Raw genomic sequence first — 15280 nt, 5'->3', positions numbered from 1 at the left:
GTTGATCCAAACTTTGAATCGAATTGTATTGGGTTGGCTTGTATCCGAAAAATAAGTGTTCTAGCTTGGAATAGCTAGAGTCGGTGGTTCCGACGTTGTATTTGGGTTGAATATGGTTTAGTAGATTTGAATTCTCAAGTAGGAGCTTGGGGAGTGGACGTAGGTATAAGGTTGGCACCGAACCATTATAAATCTTCTTGTTTGTGTTGTGCTTACTTGCTCTCCTTTTAAATTTCCTTATCTTCTTGCATTCTTGCATCCAGCTTCTATATCTTGCATAAATTTTACTCTCCATATTTATCCTACTTATTGTTATAAAATATTCATAGTTGTAAATTAACTTTAAATTTTTAAAACCCAATTCACCCCCCCTCTTGGGTTGCATAGCTGGGCAACAATTATAGTCAAGAGTTTCTGGGCATTAGGGCTTCCGGTGCATTGGGTGTTTTGAATAAAAATTTTAAACACCTAACCCTTTCGTTGTGCCACCAGAACCCAATAGTGGTATCAGAGCCTATCTTGATTTATGTAATCAAAGATTAAATTATTATCTTGATTGTGATCAAGCATGAGTTTTTGGTTTGGTTCAAGTCGGGTCAAGGGTTGAACCCGATTGAACATTCAAACCCTAGCATGTCTTAGAGATATGTTTTAAATATAAAATGCATGATATATGTGTAAAATTTTCTTAGTAGCTTAGTACTCTAATTGGAGTTCATCATCAGGCCATCCGGTCATGAGAGCAAGTAGGGTTTAGAGACCCTCTCTTCCTATTTAATAGGATACTCTTATGGCTTGTAGGGGTGCCACTGTGATGTTTCAAGAAGAAGAACTACAAAAAAAGAGTTTTATATTCATACATATTATCGGGTATAAAATACCCCCCAGCCGAAGTTCATGACAGAAGTGACCCTCCGGGGATCCAACCGACTTCCGACCTCCGACGACATCTCTTCAAACCTCCCGGGCGGCCGAGCCCCCGCAACACTCCCAAGTTTTGCTGACGGATGAGCCCCCACCAGCGTCGACCGGATTCTTCACGACGGACGGACTCCACCCAAATTTCCTCGATGATCGACCATCTTCCAGATTTCGTCCGGACTCCTACGGGAGCCGGACTTCGCCCCTGACTTTAATTGCAGGTAGACTTCACCCAGACTCCTACGGGAGCCGGACTTCGTCCCCGACTTCAACTGCAAGAAGACTCCGTCCGGACTCCTATGGGAGCCAGATCTCATCTCTGACTCCGGCTACGGGAAGACTCCGCCCGGACTCCTATGGGAGCCGGGCTTCATCCCCGACTTTGACCGCTGGTAAACTTCATCCGGACTCCTACGGGGGGCCGGACTTCGCCCCTGACTTTAATTGCAGGTAGACTTCGCCCAGACTCCTACGGGAGCCGGACTTCATCTCCAACTTCAACCGCAAGAAGACTCCATCCGGACTCCTATGGGAGCCGGGCTTCGTCCCCGACTTCGACCGCTGGTAAACTTCGTCCGGACTCCTACAGGAGCCGGACTTCGCCCTGACTTTAATTGCAGGTAGACTTCGCCCAGACTCCTACGGGAGTCGGACTTCATCCCCGACTTCAACCGCAAGAAGACTCCGTCCGAACTCCTACGGGAGCCAGATCTCGTCTCCGACTCCGTCTACGAGAAGACTCCGTCCGGACTCCCATGGGAGCCGGACCTCGTCTCCGACTTTAACTGCAGGAAGACTCCGTTCGGACTCCTACGAGAGCCAGATCTCGTCTCCGACTCCGGCTACGGGAAGACTCCGCCCGGACTCCTACGGGAGCAGGGCTTCATCTCCAACTTCGACCGCTGGTAAACTTCATCCGGACTCCTACGGGAGCCGGACTTTGCCCCTGACTTTAATTGCAGGTAGACTTCGCCTAGACTCCTACGGGAGCCGGACTTCATCCCCGACTTCAACTGCAAGAAGACTCCATCCGGACTCCTACGGGAGCCAGATCTCGTCTCCGACTCCGGCTATGGGAAGACTCCGCCCGGACTCCTATGGGAGCCGGGCTTCGTCCCGACTTCGACTGCTGGTAAACTTCATCCGGACTCCTACGGGAGCCAGACTTCGCCCCTGACTTTAATTGCAGGTAGACTTTGCCCAGACTCCTACGGGAGCCAGACTTCATCCCCGACTTCAACCGCAAGAAGACTCCGTCCGGACTCCTACGGGAGCCGGGCTTCGTCCCCGACTTCGACCGTTGGTAAACTTCGTCCGGACTCCTACGGGAGCCGGACTTCGCCCAGACTCCTACAGGAGCCGGACTTCATCCCCGACTTCAACCGCAAGAAGACTCGGTCCGGACTCCTACGAGCGCTAGATCTCGTATCCGACTTCGTCTGCGGGAAGACTCCGTCCGGACTCCCATGGGAGCCGGACCTTGTCTCTGACTTTAACTGCAGGAAGACTCCGTCCGAACTCCTACGGGAGCAAGATCTCGTCTCCAACTCCGGCTACGGGAAGACTCCACCCAGACTCCTACGGGAGTCGGGCTTCGTCCCCGACTTCGACCGCTGGTAAACTTCATCCGGACTCCTACGGGAGCCGGACTTCGCCCCTAACTTTAATTGCAGGTAGACTTCGCCCAGACTCCTATGGAAGCCGGACTTCATCCCCGACTTCAACTGCAAGAAGACTCTGTTCAGACTCCTACGAGAGTCAGATCTCGTCTCCAACTCCAGCTACGGGAAGACTCTGCCCGGACTCCTACGGGAGCCGAGCTTTGTCCCCGACTTCGACCGCTGGTAAACTTCGTCCGGACTCCTACGGGAGCCGGACTTCGCCCCTGACTTTAATTGCAGGTAGACTTCGCTCGGACTCCTATGGGAGCCGGACTTCGTCTCTGACTTCAACCGCAAGAAGACTCCATCCGGACTCCTACGGGAGCCAGATCTCGTCTCCGACTCCGTCTGCGAGAAGACTCCATCCGGACTCCCATGGGAGCCGGACCTCATCTCCGACTTTGACTGAAGGAAGACTTCATCCGGACTCCTATGGGAGCCGGACTCCGAGCTCCTCTCAGACGGGTAGCTAGCCACCTCTCTCCGCCAGACACTCCAACCAAACTTCGACCAACAGACCTGGACCCCCTGACAGGCCGTAGCAATAGCCACGACTCTGCTCCACCTCCTGTAATAGATTTCGTGTGGCTCCATCACTCCCTGGCAGGCCGCAGTAACGGCCACGACATTGCTCCACTTCCTGTGATGGATTCTGTGCGGCTCCATCACTCCCTGGCAGATCGCTATAATGACCACGATTCTGCTCCACTCTCTGCGACGGATACTGCATGATTCCTCCACCCCCTGGCAAGTCGCGACAACGGACGCCGTTCCACTACCCGCAACAGACTCCACGTGGCATGTCCCGACGGCAGCCACGATCCCACTCCACTACTCTTCGTAACAAACTCCTCCTGACCCTGGGCAGCCCACTGCCAGATGGTTACAGATATCGCTATCAGTCTGTTGCCCCCTCCACTTATAAAAGGGGGGCCCCAGATACGTTATTCTCTAAGCTCTATTTTCTATCTCAAAACTCTGCTAAAATTTTCGTTCGAGCGCTCCATTCTTGTTGAGGCAGAGAACTGACTTGAGCGTCGGAGGGTCTTGCCGGAGCAACCCCACCTCTGGTTTAGACTTCTTCTGTAGGTCCCGACGGCGATCGCGACTCCCTCGACTCCAGCTTCCCCGGTGCAGGCAAATTTTTGCACCAACAGGATTGACGCTAGAGGAAGGGTCTGTGTCTTCGCAGTACCCTTGTTCTTAAAGGAGCGCTCAATGGGACCGCCTCTGGTCATCTTCTCCGACATCCATTCCTCCTTCCCCCACTAGGTCTTCGCCCGATGCCTTCCCGCAAAGCATCCACACGGCGATCCATGACCTCTGCGGTCAGATCTCAGGCTCCGGCCTCACCTCCAGTCTCCCAGCCTCTACCCCCTCCTCTGGCAGCGGCGGTTGGCGTGGAGCAATTCGACCTACTGGTGCAGTCGGTCAGAGGCCTCACTGAAGCTGTGCAGGCCATGCAACAGCAGCAGCAGCCGCAGGCGTCAGTGTGACCGGAAAGAGCATCGCCAGAACCCCAAAATCAGACGGTGGGACGGGCCACTTGGGCTAGCTGCCCAGTCTTTCTTGGAAAGATGAATCCAAGGGTGGAAAGCCCCCAATCAGACCATGATTCCACCCCCGGAAGATCTCTACCTCCATCCTGCCAGAAGACCCTCAAGACCCGTAGTCGAGAGGATTTCTTGGATTGGAGGCTTTAGGAGATGAACCGACGGATCGAAGAACTCCGCCACGCTCCCCCCGCTTATGGTGAGGACATTTGTACTGACCCTCCCTTTTCTCAAATGATCATGCAGGAGCCAATCCCGTCGAACTTCAAGCTCCTCCAGTTTGAAAGCTATGATGGGACTTCGGACCCGATTGACCACCTGGAGGCCTTCTGGACAATGATGCTGCTTCATGGTGCGCCCGACGCCACTCTATGCTGAGCCTTCCCATCCACTTTAAAGGGAGCGATGAGAAACTAGTACTCGACGTTGAAGTCGGGTACCATATTTTCCTTCGATCAGATGAGCCACCAATTTGTGGCTCATTTTGTCAGCAGTCGGTGCCCCTGGAAGGGTTTGGAGTCCCTCATCAACATCAAGCAGAGGGAGGGGGAGTCCATTCGGGCCTACATCAACCGCTTCAATGTCACCACATTGGAGGTCCAGAACTTGGACCAGTCGGTAGCGATGGCCGCTCTGAAAGGCGGCCTTCAGAAGAACGACCTTTTATTCTTCCTGAAAAAGAAGTACCCCAGGGATTTTGCAGACCTGTTGGCTCGGGCCGAAGGATACGCCCGAGCGGAAGAAGCCTTCAAAATGAAGGATGAGGAAACTGCGAGAGAGCGGCAGGCGGGAGACTTGAGTAAGCCCACAGTCGAAAAAGGGCCGAGAGAAGCTCGGCCACGTTCTCGAACTCCTCCCGGGCACAAGCGCGCCTAGACTCCTCCTCGAGCACACAGGCAGGGAAGCCCGGATTGTCGGGCTCGGTGGGGTTCTCCTCCAGGAAGATTCCGCAACTATGCCCCCCTCAACGCATCGAAAACCCAGGTGCTGATGGAGGTCAGAGCACAGCTCCCAAGGCCAGAGAGGATGCGCACACACCCCGAAAAGTGCAACCCCAATAAGTTCTGCCTCTACCATCGTGACCACGGCCACGACACGGAGGAATGCATCCAGCTCCGAGATGAGATCGAGGAGCTCATCCGGTAAGGTCGACTCGATAGGTTCATTCGGCACCGGCCTGAGGGTAGAGAAGATCGACCACGGGCCCTGCCGTAGCCTGAGCCACCGAGGAGGAAAGAGCAACCCGAAGATCGGCCTCCAATCGAGATCATCAACTCCATCACCGGAGGACCTCAAGGAGGAGCAGACCTTCCACGACCATGGGACTCGAAAAGCCTGTAAATATATTACTAACGACTTTGCTTTGAATCAAAATTCCTTTTGACTTTGCATGTCTTTCCCTTTCGACATGGGCTTGTTACGACTGAGGATAACCCCTTCAAACAATCAAAGCAAGGTCATGTTAGGAACAGGAGGAGAACCTCATCCTAATATAAGTAAAATGAAAGTCTGATTATTTTAAGATCGAATTGGGGGAGAGGTCCATATAACGATTCTTAGGTGCCCCCATGGCCATGTTAGGAACAGGAGGAGAACCTCATCCTAACATAAGTAAAATGAAAGTTCGATTATTTTAAGGTCGGATTGGGAGAGAGGCCCATATAACGGCCCTTAGGTGCCCCCATGGCCATGCTAGGAACAGGAGGAGAACCTCGTCCTAGCATGAGCAAAGTCAAAGGCCCGGTTCTTTTAGACCAGATGGGGGGAGAGGCCCTACAACGCCCTAATGTGCCCCCACAGCCATGTTAGGAACAGGAGGAGAACCTCGTCCTAACATGAGCAAAGTCGAAGGCCCGGTTCTTTTAGACCGGATGGGGGGAGAGGCCCTACAACGCCCTAATGTGCCCCCACAGCCATGTTAGGAACAAGAGGAGAACCTTGTCCTAACATGAGCAAAGTCGAAGGCCCAATTCTTTTAGACTGGATGGGGGGAGAGGCTCTTGCAACGATCCTTATGTGCCCCCACAGCCATGTTAGGAACAGGAGGAGAACCTCATCCTGACATGAGCAAAGTCGAAGGTCCAGTTCTTTTAGACCGGATGGGGGGAGAGGCCCTTCCAACGACCCTTATGTGCCCCCATAGCCCCGTTGGGAACAGGTGGAGAACCTCATCCTAACCTGAGCTGAGATCGACTACGTTAAGAACAGAAGGAGAACCTCATCCTGACGATGACAAAAACTCGGCCGCCCAATAAAATTGGATAAAGAAAAAAGTCCCCTCAATGGCACCTCTACACTTCTACGCGACCCCACAAAAAGCAAGGGGAGGACCCTCACTTGAAAAAGAGGAGGAAAATTAAAAGAAAAAATGACGAATTACATCGACAATAGATGAAAAATAAACCACACCAAAGACCTAGGGAACCTCATCTCAACAAAGATGAAAAGTTCCTACCAAACGTCCCCGGTCTCTAAGAAGGCTCTCGACACAGGTCAAGAAAATAATGACCCCTTCGAGGTAATGCGAAGTTCGGACCACCGAGCTCGAGCCTACGGCCATGGATGACAAAAAAAGCAAATCAGCATGGCGACGACTGGGCACCTCCAAATGACGTCGACGTCGAACAAGTCAAAAGACAAAAGAAGTTTGGTGGATGACAATTTAATACAATGCGTGGACGAGGTAACACAAAATCTCTTTTTCATTTCATTCACAAAATATACACTACGAAGCCCAGAAGGCTAAAGGAAGGAAAGCAAAACCACAAGAACAAAACAAAACAACAAAAGAGAAAATATATACATGGAAAGACAGAAGGCCGAAAAGAGCCCTAGGGAAGCTCTGCTCCTTCCGACCTCGAATTATCTGCTTTACTCCTTATCAAGGACTGCCTCAGACTTTCAACTTCTTCTTCTAGCTCTCTCTTTTTCAGCAGCATGTCCTGGAACATCCGACGAAGTCACTGACTTTCGTTCTCTGCCTCTTGATGCCTCTTTCTCAGGACCTCGGATTCGCCTCTGCATCCTTGACTGCCCGCTGCTCGTACACCAGCTAGATCTTCAATTGCTGCAGCTCGACCTTCCCCTCCCCAAGAGCGATGGATAGTTCTTCTGCGGTCCTTCTCAGGGATTGGAGTTCGTCAGAATCCCGAGCGGAAGCAGATCGAGCCCCCTCAGCTAGCTGCCTACGAAGGTGGGCAACCTCGTCGGTCGCCATCCTGAGTCTCCCCTTGTATTCGTCCACCTGCCTGCGCCAGCCGGCCCGGTGCACGTCGTAGCTCGCTTCGGCATCCTGGAGCTGTTGCTGAAGGTCAGAGACCTTCTTCGACCACTCCCGATCGCTGTTGGCCCAAGTCAAAAGCCAGGATGAACTTCCTTCCAGCTAGCCAATCCTCTCCTGGGCAGCCGACAGCTCCACTCTGAGAGAACTGATCTTGGCAGCCTGAGCCCAAGATTGGTCGCTGGCGCGCTTCTTGTGTTCCTCGAGCTCCTTCTCGAAGTTTGCCTTTCTCCGACTGTACTCCATGATCCCCTTCACATGGAGGTTTCGGAAGTGGGTGGTCTCCACGGTGGCTTCAGAATGACTCTCCCTCAACCTGTGAAGCTCGCCTTCCATCTTCTTTGACCTTTTTGTCAAATGAAGAACTTCCTTCTTCAGCCGCTGGATCGTGGACTTCAGCGGAATCCCCTGGGGCAGGAGAAGCGCTTCGGTAGGACACTGCCATCAGGAGACAAATGCGTCAAGGCGCGTCTCATTGCAGAAAAAAAATAAAAAGGAGGAAGGAAGAGAGGAGAAGCCATCCACGATGAGAAATTCAACTTTATTGATTGAATGTTTCTTAAAGATAAAAAGGAAAGAAAAAATTATAGTAAAAGAAAAATACAAGGTCAGAGGTCTCAGACCTCTGCAGTAGGAGTTGGGGAGCTCGATGTCCCTAGAAGGGGGGCTATGGCAGCAGTAGCAGCAGGAGAGGGACCGGCCTCATCTTCAGACTCCTCGTCCAAGAAGCTGAGATCGAGCTCAAAAAATTTCCTGGCCACCTACTCTTGACAGAGGTCGAACCCCTTGATGAATGCTTCTTGGCCGAACCTGACGTTCAGGTCCCTCATCTCCGCAGAGGCCTTGAACTCCTCCACCGCAAGAACCCTGACCTCCGAGACCAAAACCGGGATCTGCTCCACCAAATTTGCGACCTCGGCCTCTGCCTTCCTCACTGTCTCCTCCGAGGTCTGCTTCTTTTCCTCTCGGACCTGCTTTTCTTTCTCCAGGGCCTCTTGGAGGATAACTACTTCGGCTGCCTTTTCTTTGAGACGAGCGACCTCGGCCCGACGACGCTCCTCCGCCTGGATGACGTCCCTCCTCACCCGGTTCGTTGCCTCGATATTGGCAAGGAGCTGGTGCCCAATCTGCAAGGACGGCTAGGGGATCAGAACAAGGGTCGAAAAGCTAATTAAATGAAGATTTATTTACCTCGAGAAAGGATCCTAGGGAGTCCCAAACCCGCTGCTCAGGATCAGCGCGGTCAATCCTCTCGATGACTTCAGGCAGAATGCAGCCGTCGATCAACCGCTTGATCAAGTCCCTGTCATTGAAGGGATTCTCTGGCTCTTCTTCGAAACCAAGGGACTCTTCAATGGTGGCTCGGCGGCTACTCACCCTGCGGGCCACCGACTTTCTTCTCCTCCCCCTCTCGACTCCGGGCGCCTCCATGGAACGGACCCCCGAAACGGGAGCCCCAGTGGGGGGACTCCTTGAAGAGGCCCAGGGGGCCGGTGGTACGGCATCCGAAGGAACGTCGACCGCGGGAGCCATATGGACAGGTGCGGTCGAGCTCGTCTCCTCCACTTTGGCCTTCTTTGCTGATCCGGAGGCCGCGGTGCCTTTTCTCTTGTGGGCCTTGAGGCCCCTGGCGAGCATCCGTGCTGCTTCGGCGTCCATTCCTGAAAAAAAAAAATCAATAAAAAATTAGTGATGGGTTGAAAAAGGAAGAAGTGACACGCAAAAAAAAAAAAAAAGAAGAAGAAAAGAAAAAAAAAAGAGAAAGAAAAAGAAGAAAGATGGAAGAAAAGAAAAGGAAAGAAAAGATGGAATACTCGCAGGATCCTGGGGACTCAAGCCGATGTTGAACAAAAATTGCTCCTTTAGAAGGTTGGGAAGGGAAGGAGCGGAATAGTCAAGAAGCTTCCAAGCGGCCTGAAGGTCGTCCTCCCCCAGGCTGGAAGCCCGACGGACAGAGTCCCTCAGAGAGCCCCAAGGGGGCAATCCAAGCCTCAAGGTCGGGCAGTGGATGAAGAGGTACTTCCCCTTTCAGTTGTGGATCGAAGAAGGAGCACCTTTCAGCAACCCCTTCTTGCCAAACTGGGGGGAGAAATACCACCAGTCCTTCACCGAAGGGTGACGCTTGAAGGTGTAAAAATGTCTAAACAAAGAAAGGGATGGCTGAACTTCGACTATGTGGCAAAGGGAGAGGAACCCTATCAAAAACCTAAAGGAATTCGGAGCAACTGAAGCTAAAGAAATATCTAAGAAACGGAAGAGGGCAACAACGAAAGGCGGAAGCGGAAGCCGAAGTCCAGCATGGAAGGCCTCCTGATACAGGCAGAAGCGGCCAGGAGGAGGGGTGCTAGCCCGATCGGCGGGACCAGGAAGCTCCAGATCGTACTCCGGAGGAACTCCATATTGAACCCTTATCAGTAGGAGTTCATCTGGAGTCAGGGAATAGGGAATGGCACCCGGCGCAAAAATCGGACGAGGCTCTGCCCCAGATGTGGGTTCGTCTACAGTGTGGGGGTCCTGGGGGGCTGACGCGGACGAACTCCTGAAACCACTAGAGGTGGAAGTGCCGGAAGACATTTCAAACGAAGACCCTAAAGATCCCGGAGAAATCAGGCGGGACAAGAGACGAGGGGTTGCGGGAGACCAAACCAGAGGAATGAGACAGAAGAAAAATGGAGGAGAAAAGGCCCCTAAATGGCAAGAAGAAAAACAAAGGTTCCGAGACTAACCTAGATCGCTCTGAAGGATGTAGAGGGGCGAGGACAGGGATGACTCGAAGGACGCCTAGGGCCAAGGAAGATGCCAAGGAGGGTCAGGGCTCTCGAAGAAAAGGTGGACACCGATAGAACTTTCAGATGGAATAGGGCCCCTAAAGGCGGAAGGGCGGGTTTAAATAGACCCTGGGATCCGACGCCATAATGATCGCGAATCCCCCCAGGCCGACCCACGCTCGCCACGTGTCCCACTCACTACGGCAGGCGACTAAAAGTGGCTGACAGCTGACAGAGCCATTACTGCACCGTACCTGGGCCAACATACCAGCGAGAATTTCGAAAGGTCCCTTCGAATCGCCTCGATTCGAAAAGACTCCAGCACGCGCGCATTTAATGCCAAAATATCTGGGGGCGATCATGCACAGGATTCAAGGGGACAACTTCGGCTGCGAAAATTTCTCTGTACTTCCTTCATTCGAAATTCGAACTTGAAAGTAGGGAGACTTGTGTTGGGTATAAAATACCTCCAGCCAAAGTTCGTGACAGAAGTGACCCTCCAGGGATCCAACCGACTTCTGACCTCCGACGACATCTCTTCAAACCTCTTGGGCGGCCGAGCCCCCGCAACACTCCCAAGTTTTGCTGACGGATGAGCCCCCACCAGCATCGACCGGATTCTTCACGACGAACAGACTCCATCCAAATTTCCTCGATGATCGACCATCTTCCCGACTTCATCCGGACTCCTACGGGAGCCGGACTTCACCCCTAACTTTAATTGCAGGTAGACTTCACCCAGACTCCTACGGGAGCCGGACTTCGTCCCCGACTTCAACCACAAGAAGACTCCGTCCGGACTCCTACGGGAGCCAGATCTTGTCTCTGACTCCAGCTACTGGAAGACTCCACCCGGACTCCTACGGGAGTCGGGCTTCGTCCCCGAATTCGACCGCTGGTAAACTTCGTCCGGACTCCTACGGGAGCCGAACTTCTCCCCTGACTTTAATTGCAGGTAGACTTCGCCCAGACTTCTATGGGAGCCGGACTTCATCCCCGACTTCAACCGCAAGAAGACTCCGTCCGGACTCTTATGGGAGCCAGATCTCATCTCCGACTCTGGCTACGGGAAGACTCCGCCCGGACTCCTACGGGAGCTGGACTTCGTCCCCGACTTCGACCGCTAGTAAACTTCATCCAGACTCCTACGAGAGTCAGACTTCGCCCCTGACTTTAATTGCAGGTAGACATCGCCCAGACTCCTATGGGAGCCGGACTTCATCCCCGACTTCAACCGCAAGAAGACTCCATCTAGACTCCTACGGGAGCCGGACTTCGCCCCTGACTTTAATTGCAGGTAGACTTCGCCCAGACTCCTACGGGAGCCGAACTTCATCCCCGACTTCAACCGCAAGAAGACTCCGTCCAGACTCCTACGGGAGCCAGATCTCGTCTCCGATTCTATCTGCGGGAAGACTCCGTCCGGACTCCCACGGGAGCCGGACCTCGTCTCTGACTTTAACTGCAGGAAGACTCCATCCGGACTCCTACGGGAGCCAGATCTCATCTCCGACTCTGGCTACGAGAAGACTCCGCTCGAACTCCTACGGGAGCCAGGCTTCATCCCCGACTTCGACCGCTGGTAAACTTCATCCGAACTCCTACGGGAGCCGGACTTCGCCCCTGACTTTAATTGCAGGTAGACTTCGCCCAGACTCCTATGGGAGCCGGACTTCATCCCCGACTTCAACCGCAAGAAGACTCCGTCCGGACTCCTACGGGAGCCAGATCTCGTCTCCGACTCCGGCTACGAGAAGACTCTGCCCGGACTCCTACGGGAGCCGGGCTTCGTCTCCGACTTTGACCGCTAGTAAACTTCATCCGGACTCCTACGGGAGCCGGACTTCGCCCCTAACTTTAATTGCAGGTAGACTTCGCCCAGACTCCTACGGGAGCCGGACTTCATCCCCGACTTCAATCGCAAGAAGACTCCGTCCGGACTCCTACGGGAGCTGGGCTTCATCCCCGACTTCGACCGCTGGTAAACTTCATTCGGACTCCTGCGGGAGCCGGACTTCACCCCTGACTTTAATTGCAGGTAGACTTCGCCCAGACTTTTACGGGAGCCGGACTTCATCCCCAACTTCAACTGCAAGAAGACTCCGTCCGGACTCCTACGGGAGCCAGATCTCGTCTCTGACTCCATCTACGGGAAGACTCCGTCCGGACTCCCACGGGAGCCGGACCTCGTCTCCGACTTTAACTGCAGGAAGACTCCATCCGGACTCCTACGGGAGCCAGATCTCGTCTCCGACTCCGGCTACGGGAAGACTCCGCCCGGACTCCTATGGGAGCCAGACTTCGTCCCCGACTTCGACCGCTGGTAAACTTCATCCGGACTCCTACGGGAGCCGGACTTCACCCTTGACTTTAATTGCAGGTAGACTTCGCCCAGACTCCTACGGGAGCCAAACTTCATCCCCGACTTCAACCGCAAGAAGACTCCGTCGGGACTCCTACGGGAGCCAGATCTCGTCTCCGACTCCGGCTATGGGAAGACTCCGCCCGGATTCCTACGGGAGCCGGGCTTCGTCCCTGACTTCGACCACTGGTAAACTTCGTCCGGACTCCTACGGAAGCCAGACTTCGCCCCTGACTTTAATTGCAGGTAGACTTCGCCCAGACTCCTATGGGAGTCGGACTTCATCCCCGACTTCAACCGCAAGAAGACTCCGTCCGAACTCCTATGTGAGCCAGATCTCATCTCCGACTCCGTCTACGGGAAGACTCCGTCCGGACTCCCACGGGAGCCAGACCTCATCTCCGACTTCGACTGAAGGAAGACTTCGTCCGGACTCCTACGGGAGCCGAACTTCGAGCTCCTCTTAGATGAGTAGCTAGCCACGTCTCTCCACCAGACACTCCAGTCGAACTTCGGCCGATAGGCCTGGACCCCCTGGCAGGCCGCAGCAACAGCCATGACTCTGCTCCACCTCCTGCAACAGATTTCGTGCGGCTCCATCACTCCCTGGCAGGCCACAGTAACGGCCACGACACTGCTCCCCTTCCTGCGATGGATTTCGCGTGGCTCCATCACTCCCTGACAGATCGCCATAATGACCACGATTCTGCTCCACTCCCTGTGACGGATACCGCACGATTCCTCCACCCCCTGGCAAGTCGCGACAACGGACGCCGTTTCACTACCCGCAACAGACTCCACGTGGCATGTCCCGATGGTGGCCACGATCCCACTCCACTACTCTTTGCAACAAACTCCTCCTGACCCTGGGCAGCCCACTACCAGACGGTTACAGATATCGCTATCAATCTGTTGCCCTCTCCACCTATAAAAGGGGGGCCCCAGATACGTTATTCTCTAAGCTCTATTTTTTATCCCAAAACTCTGCTAAAATTTTCGTTCGAGCACTCCATTCTTGTTGAGGCAGAGAACTGACTTGAGCATCGGAGGATCTTGTCGGAGCAACCCCACCTCCGGTTTAGACTTCTTTTGCAGGTCCCGGCGGCGACCGCGACTCCCTCGACTCCAGCTTCCCCGGTGCAGATGGATTTTTGCACCAACACATATTATTAGAACTTCATGCATATATGATATGCTAGTGATGTTTAGTTTCATACATATTATTAGAACTTCATGCATATATGATATGCTAGTGATGTTTAGTTATAATCATATTATATGATTTTGCTTCTATATCTTAGAGATATGATAAGATGCCATAATTCGTTGTTATGGTTATTAAGATACAATTATTATAGTGCATCATTGTGACTGATTGAATTAGAATGTGTTTGAGACCATTAAAGCCCTCATAAAAATCATATTAAGTCATAGTATTGTGAATCAGAAGCTGACCTATTTTCTTAAATCGATTAATCAATTAATGTCTAAGGAGTATTTTAAGTGCAGTGATTATTTAATTGGTTTCGTTGCTAATCTGACCAATTTTATTGGTGTCCAAGAAAAGCAATGGGGGGATCCCCACCAATCTTAACACTTTTCTGGTCAATTGGATTAGTTCGAATCTTGAATGAAGGTAGCTTAGTATTTTAAATACTATCAAGAGCCTTTCTTCATGCTAGGTTAATGTTACATCATGAACTATGGCTAGTTTGTTGTGTTACCATAAGGCTTGTCATAAGGATTGATATAATATAATTCTGGTGCATAAAAGATGCTTATGATAATTTTGGATATACTGCTTTGTTGTGCTAACACAAAGACAATTATATTCGATTTTGACTGTATTGAAATGAAAGATCTTACTGAATTAAAATATTATAGCTTGTTGTGTTAACACAAGGCTAATAATGTTTTAGAGGCCAAGATAAAATATTGAGAATTGCATGAGATATAATTGGATAGAGTTTCCTACCTATAAACTCATAAGGGTTTGTTGTGTTAACACAAGATCATTATGAAGAATTAGGATCTCAATCCCACTAAGATAAATATAAAATATATCTCATTTACCATAGGAGAGGGCTATAGTATCTAATAAAATAGTGAGAGACATAACTAGTTTTAAAAGTCTTCATTTAGTTATGCATATCAAACATGAGTGGTCTGCTTATACTATTATTTTATGTAGATTTAAGTCTACATTATGGCTTCTTTATTTTCACCCCATGATTCTATAAATAAAACTTTAGAATTAAAAGACTGTGAAAACTTATATTCTTGATTTGCCTTCGGATAAAACTTTAGAATTAAAAGACTGTTATTACATGCCAAAGGTCATTGAAAATATTATTTCTATACCTTTGTTGTTAAAATAAGGTTATGAAATAAGGCTAATAAAAAATGGATGCTCTATTTTTTTTAATGAATTTTATGATAGTGGTTATATTGATAACAATCTTTTAATTTTTGCACTCAATGAAAATATTTTTCATATTAAAAGAAATATGAAAAGAAAGAGAAAAAATGTGAATGTCACGTATCTCTAGCATTGTTGCCTTGGTCATATTAGTGAGTCAAGAATAAATAAGTTATACAAAGAAGAATTCTTTGATCCAAATGATTATGAATCATTGGAGACTTATAAATCTTGTCTCATGGGTAAGATGACCAAGACTCTATTTTCTTAATATGGAGAGAGGACAAGTGAGTTGTTAGCTCTAGTACATATAGAT

Source organism: Elaeis guineensis, chromosome 12 (genome assembly GCF_000442705.2).
Source record: "Elaeis guineensis isolate ETL-2024a chromosome 12, EG11, whole genome shotgun sequence".
Classification (NCBI taxonomy): Eukaryota; Viridiplantae; Streptophyta; class Magnoliopsida; order Arecales; family Arecaceae; genus Elaeis; species Elaeis guineensis.
The sequence above is the reverse complement of the archived record's forward strand: the minus strand, read 5'-3'. Positions refer to the sequence as shown.